Source organism: Myotis yumanensis, unplaced genomic scaffold, assembly GCF_028538775.1.
Source record: "Myotis yumanensis isolate MYYU_CA2020_CCGP unplaced genomic scaffold, mMyoYum1.0.hap1 SCAF_17, whole genome shotgun sequence".
Lineage (NCBI taxonomy): Eukaryota > Metazoa > Chordata > Mammalia > Chiroptera > Vespertilionidae > Myotis > Myotis yumanensis.
The window spans coordinates 26,815,214-26,830,301 of NW_027223768.1; the positions used below are offsets into that span (position 1 = coordinate 26,815,214).

The window sequence follows — 15,088 nt, forward strand, 5'->3', positions numbered from 1 at the left end:
GAATGTTGTATTTTTCTAGGAATTTGTCCATTTCCTCCAAGTTGTCTAGTTTGTTGGAGTAGAGTTGTCCATAGTATTTTTTAACAATCATTTGTATTTCTGTGGGGTCTGTTGTTATTTCGCCTCTATCGTTTCTGATTTGGTTTATTTGGGTCCTCTCTCTTTGCTTCTTGGTGAGCCTGGCTAGAGGTTTGTCAATCTTGTTTATCCTTTCAAAGAACCAGCTCTTGGTTTCATTGATTTTCTGTATTGTTTTTTTGGCCTCTATGTCATTTATTTCTGCTCTGATCTTTATTATCTCCTTCCTTCTGCTCACTCTGGGGTTTTCTTGTTGCTCTCTTTCTAATTCTTTGAGTTGTAGAGTTAGATGATTTACTATCATTTTTTCTTGTTTTTTGAGATAGGCCTGTAGAGCTATAAACTTCCCTCTCAGGACTGCTTTCATTGTGTTCCATAGGTTTTGGATTGTTGTGTTTTCACTGTCATTAGTTTCCAGGATGTTTTTAATTTCTTCTTTGATCTCATTGGTAACCCAATCAATATTTAATAACATGCTATTCAGCTTCCAAGTGTTTGAGTATTTTGGGTTGTTTTTATTGTAGTTTATTTCTAATATTATGCCCTTGTGATCTGAGAAGATGCTTGGTATGATTTCAGTCTTCTTGAATTTGGGGAGACTTTGCTTGTGACCCAATATGTGGTCTATTTTTGAATATGTCCCATGAGCACCTGAGTGGAATGTATATTCCGTGGCTTTGGGGTGAAGTGTTCTGAAGATGTCAATTAAGTCCATCTGATCTAGTGAGTCATTTAGGATTGCTGTTTCTTTGCTGATTGTTTGTCTAGAGGATTTATCCAGTGATGTCAGTGTGGTAAGCAGTAGGCTTTGGCGTTAGAAGACATATATATATAATGGAAATGATCATAACATCCATCTTACAGGATCACTGTAGGATCAAATAGAAGAATGTCCCTTGAAAATGATAAATCTCCATAAGAATGTTTATTATTGTTGTTGTTATTGCTCTTGTTTCTTGTGTGTATGTATTTTTATACATCAATTAGGGGGACAAGCTTTTAGAAGGGAAGTGTTGAGTTGTTCTTCACTTTTGAATTTCTCCTTAGTAATTAGTCTTAATAAAAATCAGAATAAGACTAAGTGTATAAGTAAATTTTTATCAAAGGAGAAATTAGGAGGGCTATGGTAACTCACAAGTAAATTTTTATTTTGTTAAGAAAAATAATACAGGGGGAAGGTTAGCAGTGTGAAGATTAATGCAGCTTTTATTGAGTGATGAAAGTAGTCTTACTACTAAAATCTTTTAACCACAAGAATTTTTTAAAAGATTCTAAAATAAATAATTTATAGCTGATCAAGGGAGAATGAGGTCAAAATTCTGCAGGGAAATAATGAACCAGAAAAAGAGGAGACTTAGGTATGAGTCAACATGCAAAATTAATCTATAATAGAAAGTAAGTTTAGCTAAATTCTGGGCAGATAGCATACTTCTTGCACAAAATACTTACTAAAGAGATTAAAGCTGAAGTCAGCTATATACTTAAGCCCCTAATGTTCAATCAACTGAAGGTTTGGATGCTTATATGAAAGATTGTGGTACTATAAGGAAACAAGTATAAAATTAATAAATTTTCAGTGCTTCTAAATTATAAGAAATGCTATTAAATTTCTAACAACAATATGCTGTCTTGAATTATCACATACTATAACTAAAATTAAGTTCTTATGCCATGAGGAAGATCAAGGTATGAGTAGACTGGTAAGAAAAGGAGTTCAGTACCATATATGTGCATAAATGTGCAAATAGAGAAATAGAGCAAATGAGCCTGATAAAACATGAGGAAACCATAGTGTGCACCTAAGAGGCTAATGTCCTGCCTGTTTCCTTTTCACTGCCTTTCTCCAACTTTTCTACCTACACCTACTTGCCCCCTTTGTGCAGTGTTCGGGTCTGCTTTCGATTCTGGAACCAAATAAAAAAAAATATGTAATGAGCCCTAAGTTAATAGTTTGCTGGCTCAGCCTCAAGTAAGAGCTTTTACTAATCCCTCTCTGATTCTTAGTCTTACCTAGTTCTCATCTTCTGCCTCTCTCTAAAAACCAATGGAAAAATATCCTTGGGTGAGGATTAACAAACAAGCAACAGGCGATTGTGTTGGAACAGTGCTTCCCGAAGCCACGTCCCAAACATTTCCAAGCCTGGCCAACCCAAAAATGCATTTAATGAGACTTTATTTATCTTGATTATTTATTTATTTATTATATTTTAATTTAATTTATTTTTATTTTTTTTTCTAATGAGACTTTAAGTTCCGTCATTTATTTTCCTACTCAATAGCTCCTAAATTATTTATCTTTTGTATCTAGTTCTAGGGCCACAAGTCTAATTTGTCATAACTCCACAACTGGAAGATTGCGATGAACTCCTAACTGCTCTCTGTGTAATGCAGCCTGTGGACAGTAGCCAGAGTAGAGAGAATAATTATCTCAAGGTTCATTTCCATTACAGCATATTAGATGTAATCTTATCACTCAAAAACGTCAAGGGTTCTCCATTGCGTACTTAATCAAAAAAAGTTCACAGCAATCAGGAACTGTCTGCTTCCTGGCAGGAAGTTGTCCTTCGTGCCCATGTATCTGGGAGTTGGACACCATCCTGCTGAGATCCTGGGAAAAGTGGATAGGACATGTGTGGTAGTGAGAAGAATCCAACGTTGTTTCTCAGCCTTGCCCGTCACAAGAAGAAGCACCTTGATGCTGCTCTTTATTGATTCTGAGCTGCACTTTAATCATCTCTAAAGCACAGATGATTTCACTGTCCACCACACTGACTTGCTATGAGAATGCACAGACATAATGTTAGTAAACACCTGGCATGTATTAGACACACTTATACCTTTTAACTACTATTATCTATACATATAAAACCCTAATATGCAAATAGACCGAACAGTGGAACAACTGAACAACCAGTCGCTATGATGTGCGCTGACCACCAGGGGCATGCGTGGAACATAGTGGGTGTTGGACACAGTGGGATGGTGGAGCAGGTGATTGGGAGCTCCAGACCAAGGCGGAACGCCGGTCGCTGTCATCGGGGCGAGCTTCTGGTTGTTACTGAAAATTCTTTGCTCCCATGTGCTGCAGTCCCGCAGGGCACTTGCACCCACTGCAGGCACTGGAGCCGCTGCTCGAAACTGCTGCCGGTGCCCAGCGCTGGCCCAGATTGCTTGGCATCGTCAGCGGATGCAAGCGGCAGCTACTGGCCCTGATTGCCCCTGAGGGCTTCTCCATCTCCCCCTGCTCCTGAGGTGCGATCAAGGCAGCAGCTGCCACTCGCACCTGCTGATGGTGCCAGCCCCACTTGCACCCGCTGCTGGCACTGGCCCCGTCAGCACATGGGAGTGGCGGTGGTGGGAGCAGAGTTGCTGGCAGACACGTGACTGGGGGCCACGGTGGGAGGGACTGGGCAGGAGCACAGAGGATGAGCCGAGACCCACCCCTGTGCCCACCACAGTTCCTTACAAGGTGCATGAATTCGTGCACTGAGCCCCTAGTTTTATATATTTACTCTGTCTAAATTCGCAAAGCCATCTTTTACTCATTCTCTCATTCATTTATTTAGTCAAAAATCATATATGAGTACATCCTTGTGTCAGAAGGAGAGAGAGAAAGAGAGGAACATAGATGTGAGAGAGATACATCCATTGGTTGCCTCCTGCATGTGCCCTGACCAGGGTGGGGATGAACCTGCAACCCAGGTATGTGACCTTGACCAGGAATCGAACTCGTGGCCCTTCAGGCACTAGGCTGACACTCTAACCATTGAAACACACTGGTCAGGGCTGTTTTTTGTGTGTTTTTTTTAATTGCTTGGGTTGGGGCTAACTTTCTATTGTGGTGTCCTCCACAATTATCATTTGATAAAAGTCTTGTTCTGTTCACTTAATGCAATCAATTCAGTATAGCACACCTTCAGAAATGGCTAAGAAACCTTGCTGGCATCTATCATCTAGTTGAGATATGTTGCAACCTCAAACATTCATTCTAGAACCTCAGTATGGGACATAGCAGCAATTCTGTTAATTATGCCCCAGAATTCATTGTGCCTTATCTTAAAAAGAAGTTCAATCAGAATTTGGCAAGTATGAGTTGGTAACACAAAGAAAAAACATGATCAGAGACACAAAATATCGTATTTGAAATACAGAGTAGTGGAGCTTTAGAAGTTGGGATACTGATTAGTCACAATGTATTTTGAGTTAATGAAGAGAAATTGTTGAAACCAATAGCCAGAGTTTAATAGTTTTAAAAAGCAATAAGAGAAAAGGGCTTAAAAGGCTATGCAGAAGGAATTCATTCATTTGAAAATATTTATCAAATACCAATTATTAACATATTCAGGTATTATGTTAGTCATTAAACTGCAGAACACAAAAGAGATACCCCCATCCTCCCAGAGCATACAGTCTAGAGCTAAAGGGATGTGGGCATTGCATAAATGTTTACAAGTTTTTAAATATGTAGAAATGCAAGTGAGATGGAAGGAAAAGGAGAGAAGCTTGAGTTTGAATAGAGGAAGAGGGGTGTCGACCTGGCAACATTTTTTAAGGAAAAAGTCATCTTTAAGTTGAAAATTGAAGGTTATATAGGTGTTAGCAAAGCAGAGGTGTTGGGAGAGGTATGGGAAAGGAAGGTAGCTAGATGTATGAGACATTATTGGACTTGAAAGAAGTCCATTTAGCTTTGGAGTAAAAAGAAACAGATGAAACTTACTTGAATCAGCATATTTTGACCCTATGTCAAAGAGAAAAGGTGGCATCCAAAGGAAGTGGGAGCCATTGAAGGAAAGTGACAAAAGATTTGTGTACTGAGGTGATCATGACCGTGTTGGCCAGTGTAGGAAGGGAAATGAGTGACGGGGGGAACATGTGTGTGTCTATCTGCATGTGCCTCATGGAAAACTTGCTCTAAATCTGGGTGGAAAGAAATGCTATTTGGTAGATTGTGTTCACTGAAGAAAGTGCATGGGGAAGTTTAGGGTAACGATTAATCACAGTGTAATGCTGCCTGGTGAAGACTTTTCTTCTTGGTGGCAACAGTCGCTGTGAGAATGCAGAGATTTGTGCTGCTGGGAGGTTTTAAGAGAACTAGGGCTCTAAACCACGGTCCTCAGACTTTTAGATATCAAGGATCAGGAAATCACTTCCCTCTCCCTTCCAATAAACAGTAACCCAAGTAAAACTTTGAAATGCCATTTTAACCCCACAATTTAACAAGGATACAATCTCACAATAAATGGTAACCCTTCTACTTCCTTTGAAATGACAACTAACATTTCTGTGCATATGATTTTCTAGATTGTTCACAAAGCTATCACATCTTGTCACATCCACAATGGCACAGAGACTGAATTTTGTAAACCTCAACTCCACCTGTTGCAGAGGGAGGATAAAAATCAGTGCTACCTTTACCTGTGAATAAGGTCATTTAAGATTGAAATGCGACATAATTCCACAGCCGTGCCTTTTAGGATAGACTAAAAGGAGGCTTAATCTCTTTTACTGAGAAAGCTGTATTAGTTTCTTATACATTGGAGGAAGGCAAGTGTTTCCCAGAATATCCCTTTGCTTGACGGCTACTAATTTGTAAATATACCCCTAGAAGAAACAACACAATTCTAGTGAGTCACCATACTTTCACATAAGGCTGTTGAAAGTAACCTCAGAATAGGAACAGAAATAGAAACCTATTTTGACTTCCCTGATTTGTGGTATTTTTCTAAGGGACATACAAATAAAGTAAAATAGCTGCATATATACTAATTAGGATTGAAGATGTTTAGAAAATAAAGGTCCAGTGAATATCTCTGAAAAATATTTCATTTGACAGAAATTAAGTTTTTAGTTTTACACATAAGAAGGTGAAGAGCAGTAATAGGTGAGGATAAAATTTAGATGAGTAATGATTCTTTTTTCACTTTTTTCTTAATTATAGTATTGTGTTTGGTGGAAGAGAGACTCGGTAACAGGCAAATGTCATTTTCATCTCTATGTAAAGTAGGCTTGTCAGGTTAGTCTTGATGTGGAGAAGACCAACATCCCTCCCACTAGCATAACAAGAAGAATTTTCCCAAAATAAACCGATGGGACTACTTCAAACTAAAAAACTTATGCACAGCAAAAAAAAAAAAATTTTAACAAAATGAAAAGACGACCTATAGAATGGTTGTAAGGCTCAATTGATTTATCTGTGAATGGGCAATGAGAAATGGCAATAGAAAAAGATACATAATTTAAGGTCAAATGTTTGATTTAAATCTGACTCTCATGTTCAATCTTGGGTAAATCAACTACTTTCTGAGTCTACAGTTTCCTCTCCTTCCAGTGGAATGATAACGATGTAGGCTGAGACCATGTCACCCCAGTTCATCCCAGAGGTTACATGCCACTTCAGTGTATGACTCCCAAATATGGGCAAGACTTTCTTCCGTAAGCACTAATGTTTAACCATCTGAGGACTTAAAAGCAGAGAACACATTTTATAATCCCCAATCTCTTTTTTTGTCCTCCCAAATTATTTTTACAACTCAGGTGGCAAAACTGATTCCAAATAGGAATAAACCGATTTACTTAATCCAATGTAAATTAATGAGGTAAACAACAATTTGAAGTGTCAATTTTAAATCTTAATAAAACATTATTAAATACACACCGTGTGTAAGTCATTAGGTCCTTGATGCTAAGTCGAATCTCTGAATTGTTATCTTCCCCCAATGTGTGGGGTCTGGTTTATTCCTGTATTGACTTTTGTCAAATTGTTTCAAACCTCCTTTTCCATCTTGATAAGCCTCCTCTTCTATGAGGCACATCCTATCTTCTTAACACAGTCATCTTTGGTTTTCTCCCTCCACGCATCACTCTTTCCAGTCTATCCTGCTGCCTTCCTGAATATCAGTTTAAAATCTCATTCCCCTGCTAAGATCAAGAAACCAACACCCACCTCCCAAAATAATCAACACCCACCAAATGAAAACAAAACAGTGCAACACACCACTACCATCTTCGATACCTGAAAAGTTTCTTATTTACTACAGGAAATGTCAAAATCCTTTCGTCTGTTATTCAAGAATTTTTAAAGTCTCACCCCCAACATACATTTCTAAACTTCCTTCCTCCTACTCTCCCCAGAAACTTTCCTCTTTCCTCAGCTTTGCCTTTGCACTTCCTGCTGACCATTAAATTTCCTGCCTTTGCCTTTCTGCTGCTTAAAGTATGATAACTACCCACCAAATTCCATTCCTAATTTCATGGCCCAATTTAGAGTTTAGATTCAATTATCTTTCTGTCCTCCCCCTAGCACTTCCTGTTTGAGATGCTAATAATGGCTTTTGTGATACGCATCTTTCACAACTTTCTGTGCTTGTACTTGCTGTTTCTTCTGTTTGGAACATTCTTTCCACACTCAGTCTCATGGCTGGTTGCTCTGGACTGGCCTTTCTTGGACATGTTTTTTTGTTTGTTGTTGTTTTAAAGTCATTATCTTGTTTATCTTGTTCCTAGTCTCCCCTGTCCACTAGAATATAAGTTCCATGAAAACATTGGCCTTGTCTATTCCGTTTGCTCTCTCTGCAGTGCCTAACTATATGCTAGACCAGCGGTTCTCAACCTGTGGGTCGAGACCCCTTCGGGGGTCGAACGACCCTTTCACAGGGGTCGCCTAAGACCATCGGGAAACACATACATAATTACATATTGTTTTTGTGATTAATCACTATGCTTTAATTATGTTCAACTTGTAACAATGAAATTGGGGGTCACCACAACATGGGGAACTGTACTAAAGGGTCGCGGCATTAGGAAGGTTGAGAACCACTGTGCTAGACGCATGGTAAATAGGCAAAACTTCTGGGGAATGGCTACATGGAGCCCTTGGTAAAGTTTAATTATGTTTTCAGATGTTCCCAAGAACCAATATTGGCACAGAAGCAGCAGACAAGCTTCTTATTTTGAAGAGATGAAGAGACTTGGCCAATGGGCCAGTAATAACTTGTGCTTACTGAATTTAACTTTTGCCTCCCCAAGTAAGTTACAAATATTTTAAAGGATCTCCCAGCCAAGGCATTTAAAAATCATTGTGACTGATTAATCAAATGAACAAATATTTATTAGCTGATTGGATGCTAATTATTACAAGTATATTATATCCAAAGAATGCTGTGTAAGGGTTGATGAAATATTCCAAAATAGATGACCATATATAATTTAAATCATGCATTTATTTTAAATGTCAGAAAGGGTATTAAGGAAAATAGAAATATCTAGAAAACCAAATGAAAGGGAGATTGTTTTTCTAGAACTATTGTAGATAGCAAAAATAGTCAGACCCTCTTCCTCCTATTTTAGTGAGAAATCAAACTATTGTCTGATATTGCAGTGCTTCATTAACTGTAGCAAATTATGAGCAAGAATGGACATACAAATATTTAGGACATTAATTTTTTAATTTAATTCTTGGACCAGTCTGCTATTCTCAGGAAAGTAAAAATATCTCAGTAGGATACTAATTCAGAACTATTTAAATATATTATGTTAGCAATGTTTTCTTTAATGGTCCCATCTACATGAGTAAAACAGTTGGACCATTTTGCTAATTTTTGAATGAATTTTATTAGGGTGAATACTTTTGTTTTTATTTTTTCTTAGCAATTTTTGGAATTTTGTTGTAGTTTTTAAAAAATATATATTTTTATTGACTTCAGAGAGGAAGGGAGAGGGAGGAAGAGAGAGATAAAAACACCAATGATGAGAGAGAATCATCAATTGGCTGCCTCCTGCACGCCCACCATTGAGGAACAAGCCTGCAACCCGGGCATGTGTCCTGACCAGGAATCAAACCATGACCTCCTGGTTCATAGGTCAGTGCTCAACTACTGAGCCATGTCAGTTGGGATGTAGTTTTGAATTATCTAAAATTTTAATTCACCCTAAAAAATAAATTTGGGGCAAACTGGGATTCAGTGACATTAAATTATAGTATGTGCCTTCTTTGCCATTTGGGTGAAGATTCAGAGTGACTTTGTGCTTCCAATCAGAGAAAGGTTATATATATATAGTGTAATATGCTAATTAGACCAGACATCCTTCTGGATGTCTTTCTGTATAACCTTCTGGATGAAGCCACAGTGGCGGGGGCTGAGGCAGAGGTGGCCACTGCGGCAGTGAGGGCTGAGCCACTTGCATGAATTTCATGCATTGGGCCTCTAGTATACTAGTATACTAGTATCTAAAAGCCAAGCGACTGAACGACTGAAACAATTGGTCGCTATGATGTGCACTGCGGCCGGCCAACCTCCCGTGCCCCTCACTCTAGCTGGCCCCGATTGGCCCCAATGGGGGCAGGCCTGCCGGACCCCACTTGTGCACAAATTCGTGCACCGGGCCTCTAATCTATATTATAAAAGGCCTGTGGCCGTAACGCTGTAACGCTGTAATGACCAAACAACTAGTCATCAGGAGGTGCATTGATGGGTCTCACGGTGCGGCAGGTCTGGGGTCCCGCGGCCATGTGGGCAGGTCTGGGGTCCCACGGCAGTGCAGTGGGTCTGAGTCTCATGCGATTTCATGCGCTGGGCCTCTAGTATATACATAAAATGAAGAAATACATGTAGATTTTCAAAGAGAAATTGTTGGACTCAACAATGTATTTGAAAAATCAAATTAGGAAAAAAAAGCAAAAGTACTTTTGAAGCTGCTTAGCCACGGATTTTATAAATATTATTATCTCAGTCTTATGAAAACCATCTAATGACATCAGAGCTCAGTTACTTGAGGAACTCTGAACATTCACTTAGCAGTAATCTTCCCACTCAGAATTACTTTCTAAAAAAGAATATGGGCTCAGCCTCTCTCATGTACATCAGTAGGTTTAAAGTCCAAGAATACAAGTATTTTTAAAGGCCTGTAAAGTGCCTGCAAGTTAGTTTCTGAGCTGTGTAATTGGGCTTGTGCCCATTCTGACAGAATTGCTGAAATTAGGCAGGCACTGGCTTTACCAAGTTTAGAGGGAGCTTGAAGAGTAGAAAACAACTTGCTGAATTATTGCCCCAAGTAGGTAAGATGAATCAGGACAACGTGGCTCTGTCAGATGTTTCTGAATATGGTTTGTCTGTAGTCAAAATATTCTACTGTGTATTGAGTCATGAATGGTTGACTGTATGACCTTCCCATGTGTACAATACACATTTGTAATTTGTGATGAAATCTGAAGGGATCCTGATTTAATTTTCACTTCTATTTTATCTGCAAAATAAAAAAATATTTTTAGTGTATAGTTGTATAAGTTAATAGGCAGTGGAGAAAACTTCATGGTATGAGTACAGCAGCGGAATGATCTGACTTGCATTGTAGGCAGATTTATTTGAGAATGAAGCATAGGGTGATTTTAAGAGGAAACAGAACTGCAGGAGGAAAGCCCTAATGATAGTATATGTAAGTAATGATAATGTATTAGTAATACATTAGTAATGTAATAGAGTATAACTGTATTTTCGCAATAAAATGAAAAGGGAAATGTAGATATAAAAAAATCTAATTTTAGAAACCCAAAGATGAATGAAGGAATTGGGGTGGGTAGGAGGGGCAAGACAGTGACCATCATTGATGAGGAAGGGAGCAGTTGTAGGTTCCTAGCCGTGGTGCTTAGGGGTTTTTATTTTCTATCACTGGCTCCTGTGTGTTATAGTCAGGGACTTGGCTGACTTGGGACAAAGCTGAAAAGATAATCAAACAAAACTTGCTATAAGAGACAGTATAATATGCTGAGAAATTGTGGGCTTTGGAGTCAGGCAGACTTGTTTGAAAGCCTGCCTGTGTGTGCTCAGGTAATATTAAGATTCTAAATAAAGGTGATCATGCCTAACTTCATGAATATAGTGGTTGTGATACTGAAAATGTAGTGATAATACAAAGTACTTAGCTCTCTATAAGAAGTAACAATATTACTAGTGCTTTATTCATTATAGTTCTCTTAATACTTTTTATTGGGAAATTGAGGATTGAAAAGTTTAATAGAGTAGTAATAATCTGCCTAACATTTTTCAATTAAAAAAGAAGAATTGAGAGAAAATTATTACTTCCACTTTTCAGGTCAAAATATTATTGCAACTGTATGGATATAGTAAATTTACACTGAAAGTACAAGTGATAATTACTAGCAGATACTTAGCTATTAAAATATAGTTCTTATTGTTTGTAGATACTCTGTCCCCAGATCTGTGCTTTCATCATGGCATCTAATATTTAAACTCATTGTAAATAATTTTAATTAGGGTTCATTTCACTCATCTCTCTGAATAGCTTCATATTTCCAGGAATGTTATTAGTGTGTAGGGGGGTTGTAAAAATAACTCTCTCTTCTTTAGTAAAGGTGAAAATGACAGTGGCCAGGAGGAGAGTGCTATTCGAGGGTCAGGTTGAAGATATCTTTCAATCAATATCATGGATAACACATTCAATAAATATCATTTGAGCTCCTAATGTGTTATGGACTTGTGGTTGAGGTTTGGGGGTTGGTGAGGGTTTACTAAAATGAAGAAGGCTAAGTCACCTGCCATCATGGAGCATAAAATATTTTTTCTTGTACAGCCAAGTATAATACAAATTGATCAATGTTCTAAAAAGTATTAAAGTGGAAGGATTATTTTTACTGGAAAAGGGAGTGGGTAGAGAAATTTTCTACACAAGGTAGTAATTGAGCTAAGCCTTCCAGGATGAGTAGGATTAGTTCAGTGGAATTTAAGGGAAAGCTGTGCAAGGAGAATGGTCTCTGTGTTGAAGGAAAGATGAGAAGATGAGGGTCAATTAGCTGGATGCAAAAATAGTTCATAGGTGAGAATTACTTCAGTTTTCTTTGATTCAAGGTGTCTTAACTAACTTGATTTTGCTAATGCATAAAGAGAAGAATGACTCATATTAATGGTATTCACAGACAGATAAATAGTAAGAACTTACTATTTTACCATAAAGAAACTTTTTTTTTTAAAATATATGTTTTATTGATTTCTTACAGAGAGGAAGGGAGAGGGATAGAGAGTTAGAAACATCGATGAGAGAAACATCGACCAGCTGCCTCCTGCACACTCCCCAACGGGGATGTGCCCGCAACCAAGGTACATGCCCTTGACCGGAATCGAACCTGGGACCCTTGAGACCACAGACTGACGCTCTATCCACTGAGCCAAACCGGTTAGGGCCATAAAGAAACTTTTTTATGGACCATAGTACTCAAGCATAGCAGTGGATAAGAGGGACAGAAGCAAATTATTTAATTGGTGGCCATTGAGAATCTTCTCTGATTATGTCCATCCATAGTCCGGATTAGATTTCCCTATCAGCTCTCTTAGCACCCAAATAAAATGCTGATTAGCATGCTGGCTATTTTCATTGGATGTATGGATTTAACTATCAGTTGTATCTCATTATTCGTGTCCAAGTTTATCAGAAATAAATCACTTTCATGTAGTTAGAGAGTACAGGATAAGCAAGGTCATAAAAAAGTGAATAGAAGCAACTGCATATAAAGTGAGAAAAATCAATCATGAAAACATAAGGTTCTTCTTTTCTGCTTTTTGAGCCAGTAGGTACTTCCTTGTTAGTTACTATGACCAGTTCTGAGGCTGTTCCTTTTGCTTACTTGTCCAGTGCTAAAATTAGCTTATTACTCTCAGTCTTAAATTATAAATTGTTAATTAACGGCAAACGGTATAAAAAAACTCATTGGTGACAATGCAAAAGGTGGATTGGATTTAAATTAGAGGCTGCTACAATTGCTCAGTTCCAGTTGATTTTCAACTGTATTCCTCCTCCTAACTGATCTTCATTGATGGACAGACACAGGGAAGAGGGATCTTCAGACCTAATGGATCCTACCACTGGAGGCAGGCTATAAGAGCAGGGTCTCTCTTACCTAAGGTGGGGGCAGAGGTTCTTGGAGCCAGTAGGCTAGTGCTGGAAATATTTTTTGAGGGGTATGGGGGAGGATGAACAAAGTAAAGGCAGTAAATCTGAACTTGGACTATCCATCTAGGGGTCTATGTGGACAATGAGATCATAGGCAGGGAGCCAAAATGGTTGTGGGCATGGAGGCCACAGAACCACAGAATGGGGAAATGGGAGATGTTCAGCACCAGTTACATGAGAGGCATGCTTGCAGAAGCTTCTCTTCGCTACAAGCATGGAGACAAGTCAGTCTGACTTGGTAAGACCAGAAAGAGGCAAACATCATCCCATCAGTTTTAACTATCGCCATAACATACTCTGAAATCTTCTTTAAAAGCATTTAATCAAACATTTTTCTTATCTTCAACATGTAACACACTATTGGACAACCTCTTCAGATACTGAGAGCTCCAACCTTTTATCATCAAACCGATGGGAGCACGTGAGGCTGCTTTTCAAGGGAGTCTTTCTTTGTCAGTTTTTAGGATGAATGTGCCCTGAAAACATCTTCTTTCACCAATTGTACCTGGAGAAAAAGGTGAAAAACAACAGTGTGCTCTCGGCTCCTCTCTTTAGCACATATCCGCTCTTAAGAAATTCAGGGTCTTCTTTGGAAAGAGAAAGAGCTTGATTCCCATTAGATACTTCTGGCCTTTTTTTTTTTTGCAGGACGGAGAGATTTATAACATCTCAGGTTGAATTTATGGTAGAAAACAAAAAACAAAAAGGAGTTGAATCTTGGGCTCTAGAAGATGGAAAATCCAGAAAATTTAATGATGGGATCTGCAGAAATTATATTATTTGAAAATGTTATAAGAAAGCTAAAAGAATGCGCTCAGTATTAAAGGCAAAAATAGAAGATACTGGGTTTGAAAACAAGATATACTAACTTAATCTTTAAAGACACTAAACCATTCTTGTGAGATTTGGATAAATTTAAATAGTACACCTTCTTTGTTACAGGTATTTGAGCTTACATTGCAAAAACGGTAGTTCAATCAGATTTGGTTCTCCCCTAACTCTTAGCATATATGCATTATGGTCGCTGGTATGCCTGTAATCTTACAGTTACAAGCAGTTATCAATTCAGGTGTTTTGAGTTTGGGGAGGAAATATTTGAACAAATTTGATTGTTAAAGTGTTCTTAGAATGTATTCATTTTCTATTCTGGGTATTCAACGTTGCCTTTTTAAGAATTCAAAAATGCTCTAGGTTATTCATCTTTTCAATCTAGTTCTTACTTGTTTGGAAAAAAGAGGAAGCAGTAACTACTTAAGGACAAGGAGTACTTACACACACACACACACACACACACACACACACAGGCCAGCCAGCCAGCCAGCATCCATGTAATTTAGGACCGGTTAACGCACACATTGTTTAAGTATGTGTTCTGACTTCAAACCCCTTGTTCTGGTAAGTCATCATTTACAGGAGGATGCCAGCATCTGCAGGAACAGTGCTTTCCCTGGCTTCCTCTTTCATTCCACCTTAAAACATCTGCGAAGACTAAAGGAAACCAGCCCACGTTCTTAGCCCCTCCCACCAAGGATTAGACTTAAACTTCACTGTGGTCCCGGCTGAAAAAGGATCCTGACAGAAAGCTAGAGGCATAAAGGATCCCGAAGAAGCTCTTGTAACTCTGGGAACTGTAAGCAATATATTTACTCTACCTCCGCCCTGCTCCGCTCCCCTCTCCCACCCTCCTTAGCTTCTAGTTTGTATCTTAATAACTTGGAAGGAGGAAAGGACACGGGGAAATCTAGTCTTCACTGCGTTTTTAAAAAGTCCGCCCCTCCTCTGCCTTTTGAAATGAGACAGATCAGGGAATCTTAATTATCTTCTGACAAATGCCAGTTTGATTTCCGGGGTCTAAATGCACCGTGGAGTCAAAAGATAAAGTGTTCCTTCACTTACAGCAGCGAAAGAGCCAACCCAACATTGGAAAGGCAGCGAGGTGGCGCTTATTAGGGCTCCACGTGATGCCACCCCATGGTCACAGATCCCCAATAACTTGAGCAGCGTGCATTTGACAGCCCTGATGCTCTTTAGTTACAGAATTTGGGGACTC

At 38.7% G+C, this 15,088-nt stretch overlaps 1 protein-coding gene across 2 annotated transcripts in view; it reads left to right on the plus strand.

Annotated features, from left to right (window-relative positions):
- Nucleotides 1–15,088, plus strand: part of PLA2G4A (phospholipase A2 group IVA) — a 160,744-nt gene that overhangs the window by 13,085 nt on the left and 132,571 nt on the right. The window contains exon 1 of one of the 2 annotated variants that reach the window (XM_070396350.1): nucleotides 14,586–14,668. The exons of the other annotated variant lie outside the window; for it this stretch is intronic. The gene's annotated coding sequence lies outside the window, so the exon portion shown is untranslated. Of the gene's footprint in view, nucleotides 1–14,585; nucleotides 14,669–15,088 lie in introns of those variants that run through there. 2 annotated transcript variants of the gene reach the window in all.